Consider the following 4732-nt stretch of genomic DNA (forward strand, 5'->3'; position numbering starts at 1 on the left):
TGTCAGACAATGAGGACGTCAGTGGCACATTGTTGTTGCTTTCCTGCTGGAAGCTGACTCCCGGTGGCCCAATCAGGAAGGAGCTCACTGAGGCATCGGTGCAGAGAGAACCAGTCAGAACAGTGCTCTGAGCTGCCACCCCTCCCATTGCTCACGGACTGTCTGTCCCACTCCCATCAGGACCACCAAACTCAAAAACAGTTACTTCCCTCAAAATGTCAGGCTGATCAACACCACCACCCACTAACTCACCCTTCCACGCCCCCAACTCACCCTTCCTCCCCCCCAACTCACCCTTCCTCCCCCCAACTCTCCCTTCCTCCCCCAACTCTCCCTTCCTCCCCCCAACTCTCCCTTCCTCCCCCCAACTCTCCCTTCCTCCCCCCAACTCTCCCTTCCTCCCCCCAACTCTCCCTTCCTCCCCCCAACTCGCCCTTCCCCCAACTCGCCCTTCCTCCCCCCAACTCGCCCTTCCTCCCCCGAACTTGCCCTTCCTCCCCCCAACTCGCCCTTCCTCCCCCCAACTCGCCCTTCCTCCCCCCAACTCGCCCTTCCTCCCCCCAACTCGCCCTTCCTCCCCCCAACTCGCCCTTCCTCCCCCCAACTCGCCCTTCCTCCCCCCAACCCGCCCTTCCTCCCCCCAACCCGCCCTTCCTCCCCCCAACCCGCCCTTCCTACCCCCAACCCGCCCTTCCTCACCCCCAACCACCACTACATCCATATCAGCCAGGCCTCAGCACCTTTCATTCCCCACACCCCCATGCACCCCACTCCTCATACCCCCAGTACTGTGCCAAGGTTTTAGGCGTTGTCACTGTGTTTCACATGTCCTGCTGCTGTGAAGTGGAGTGGTCCTGGTCTCCTTATCATTTCCTGTCTGAGTCACCTGTGTACTTACAATCAGTCTTTCTGTGTAAACTAATCGTATAGCCACACTCAGTTCCTTGCAGGTTGTGGTTTATTGAACTGCTTCTGTATTTACTCTTACTGTGTCGTTAATGCTGCCTCCGGTCTGCACCGACAGTCATTTTGCTCCTTTACACCCATCCACTGATGAATGAGAACAAACCAGCCTGAGTCTGCTCTGTCTGCCTGCTGGCCTCTTGCACAGTTAGAAAGCAAGAAGACGTAATTTCCTGTACAGCTCGCAGGGCCTGATGTTCACTTCTCCAGTGTTGGAGAACTCTCTCTCTCTCTCTCTCTCTCTCTCTCTCTCTCTCTCTCTCTCTCTCTCTCGCTCTCTCGCTCTCTCGCTCTCTCGCTCTCTCGCTCTCTCGCTCTCTCGCTCTCTCTCTCTCTCTCTCTCTCTCTCTCTCTCTCTCTCTCTCTCTCTCTCTCTCTCTCTCTCTCTCTCTCTCTCTCTCCCTCTCTCCCTCTCTCCCTCTCTCCCCCTCTCCCCCTCTCCCCCTCTCCCCCTCTCCCCCTCTCCCCCTCTCCCCCTCTCCCCCTCTCCCCTCTCCCCCTCTCCCCCTCTCCCCCTCTCCCCCTCTCCCCCTCTCCCCCTCTCCCCCTCTCCCCCTCTCCCCCTGCGCGAACCTTTCCGTTTCCCTCCGCTCCGACGGGGGTGTCCTCGATCTGACAGCTTTGTGGTCTCCCTCGCCGAGACTCCGTTAGATTTCACCTTCCCCTGTCTGTCTGCGTTTAGTCTTCCACCTGGGGGGTGGGGGCACACACAGGGTGAACGTCTTTGGCTGCGGGAGGGAAGAGGTCTGAAGGATGGAGCCTGGCAGAAACAGATACGGTGACCGGTTCGTGAATAGAAAGGTCTCCACACCTTTCTTTTTTTTTGGCCATTCAATCCTGCTTTATAGATAATTTCCTACAAGTAACTATGTATTTGCAGAGAAGGCGAAAAATTACGTTGTTATAAAAACAGAAAATTGTCAGATGAGATAGCATCAACAGAGCGTTAACATTTAAGCTCAGTAAGTTTCAAAGAACTCTCTTCAATGATGCGTCAAACCACCTGAATGCTCTCCTGTCAGTCAGGAGTTCCAACACCGTTTTTATTCCAGCATCTCCAACATATTTATTCTCAGAATTATTCAGTTAAGAGGCTTTTCAGCTTTCTCTGCTATTTAGCATCACCATTTCACACACTGTCCACAGCTAGACAAGATTTCTGAATTAGCCGATCTAAAAACCATCCCTGGATTTAATTAATTAGGAAATTGAATCAAGCCCACTTCTTGTCTGTCACCCTGTGAGCAAGTGACTCCATCCAGCCTTCCTGGTACAGCTGAATCGGAGGAAGTAGTGGCGTAAGCTCATCTCACTGGTCACTGGCTTCTTCATGTCACACCAGGACTATTTTTAATCCAGCAATGCTGCTCTAGTTATTTCACAGGCAGGCTAGTCACTGTGAGTAGAGGAGAATTGAGAAGAAATAAAGGTCAACATTGCAGAAAACTTCTGGCCATTGGAAACCGGGTGCTGCTACCTGCCAGCAGAGGCGGAAAGAAATAAACTATTTTGCCCCATTCTTCCCGCAAGAAGAAAACACATTGCAAAATTATTGTATCTTGAGTGATACCAAATGCACTTCATCGAAAGGATTAAGTTGCCAGATTCAATGAAGAAGTGGTTTAGATTTGTCGGTACAAAGCAGCCTATCTCATTCCTGATACAGGAGCCTGCTGCTGTTTCCGGATTTTACTGAACGGCTGTGTCTGTGGGCGTATAAATGCCATCGTGCTTTGTCGAGAATACAGGTGGGATTCCAGGGGTATGGTTTCCCATGAAACTCTGCATGAATTCCATCATGAGATTCCAGCAGTCACTTAACACTATGCAAGGACAGTACTCTACTTCAGTAGTTACGCCACGGACACTGGGTCCCATGGTAACTGTCCCAACCTTAATCAGAAAGTCGCCAGACTGATAGCGAGGCCCTCGGCTTTCATTCTGGAAAAACCCCTTCAGCTTGACCATGGGTGTGTCAAAGTTTGTGTCGGCAACCAGGTAGGGCCTGTTTTCAAAAAGTGCAAAGCAGCTAAGAGGATGCGCAGTGTTGTGCATAATGTACATGAACTTTGCAGGCTGGCCCTGGGATGCCCACAGTCGGTCCTGCATGATAAGTTTCACAACCCGCTCAGAATGTGCCCTGCTTCACAGCACCCGGCATCTCCCCCGCTTGCTGGACAATCTTCCCCTCAACTGCTGGGATCTGAGAAACACAGGCGACCCCCATCCTGCGCCGCCTTTCTTATGCCGTGGGACCAATACCATCAAATAAGGTTGGAAATCCCTGCTTTGGACAGAATGAACTTGCCCACACCTCCCACTGCTGCTCCCCCCTCCCCTTCCATGGCCTACTACCCTCTCCCAACAGACGCCCTTCTCCAGCACTTTAACACTTACACTGTTGGCTTTCCAGTTCTTCTCTTCACCCCTCCACCCTCCCCCCAGTCCAACAGAAATCATAAACACACAAACCTGCCCTTTGGCCCATCAAACGGCTGCTGAAACAGCGCAGAAACAGGCCCTTTGGCCCATCAAACGGCTGCTGAAACAGCTCAGAAACAGGCCCTTTGGCCCACATTGTCCATGCTGACCAAAATGTCCGCCTTTCACCTATGCCTCTTCTAAATCCTTTCATCTCTGCATCTGTCTAAATACCATTCAAGTTTTGTCATCCATCACCATCTCTTCTTAACCCTGTGTGTGGACGTTTCCTCACACATCCCTTTTAAATTATTCCTCTCACAGATCATCTGCTGGTGATCCATAAAGCTGTGTGTGGGTGTTTCTCACACTTCTCTCTTGTGGTGGTAGGCCCCTCTGTGACCGTGCACCCACAGTGACAACTCAAATAGTAATCAAATGGCTGACTGAACTAATCCCCACATCCTTCCATCTCCCTCACATTCCGGTACCTATTTAAACATCTCTCAGGTCAAATCAACTCAATTTTAATCATTATTCAAACCATATACTGTGCCTATTAAAAAGTATGCAATGGCCCCCCCCCCCCCCGCCAAGGAAGTTTTCACGTGTTATTGTTCTACAGCATTGAATCACAGTGGATTTAATTTGGCTGTTTTTACACTGATCAACAGAAAAAGACTCTTTTGTGTCAAGGTGAAATCAGATCTCTACAAGGTGATCTAATTAATTACAAATATAAAACACAAAATAACTGATTGCATAAATATTCACTCCCTTTAATATGACACACAAAACCATCATTGGTGCAGCCAACTGGTTTCAGAAGTCACGTCATTAGTGAAATGGAGATCACCGTGCGCAGGTCAAGTAAAAATACCCCTGTATCTGGAAAGTCCAACTGCTGGTGAGTCAGTATCCTGGCAAAAACTACGCCATGAAGACAGAAGAACACTCCAAGCAACTCGTGAAAAGGTTACTGAAAAGCACAAGTCAGGAGGTAGATAAAAGAATATTTCCAAGTCACTGAATATTCCTTGGAGTTCAGTTAAGTCAATCATCAAGAGATGGAAAGAATATGTCACAGCTGTATAACTGCCTGGAGCAGGCTGTCCTCAACAACTGAGTGACCGTGCAAGAAGGGGACCAGTGAGGGAGGCCACCGACAGCTCTGGAGGAGTTACAAGCTTCAGTGGCTGAGATGGCAGAGACTGCGCATGACAACTGTCGCCCGGGGGGCTTCACCAGTCACACTTTATGGAGAGTGGCAGGGAGAAAGCCACTGTTGAAAAAAAACCCACATGAAACCTCAGCTGGAGTTTGCCAGAAGGCATGTGGGAGACTCTGA

General features: G+C 50.4%; 1 pseudogene; it reads right to left on the bottom strand.

Moving 5' to 3' along the window:
• Positions 1 to 1556: 1556 nt before the first annotated feature.
• LOC132388156 (mediator of RNA polymerase II transcription subunit 20-like) lies at positions 1557 to 3338 on the bottom strand (annotated as a pseudogene).
• Positions 3339 to 4732: the final 1394 nt, after the last annotated feature.

Source organism: Hypanus sabinus, unplaced genomic scaffold, assembly GCF_030144855.1.
Source record: "Hypanus sabinus isolate sHypSab1 unplaced genomic scaffold, sHypSab1.hap1 scaffold_2731, whole genome shotgun sequence".
NCBI classification, from domain to species: domain Eukaryota; kingdom Metazoa; phylum Chordata; class Chondrichthyes; order Myliobatiformes; family Dasyatidae; genus Hypanus; species Hypanus sabinus.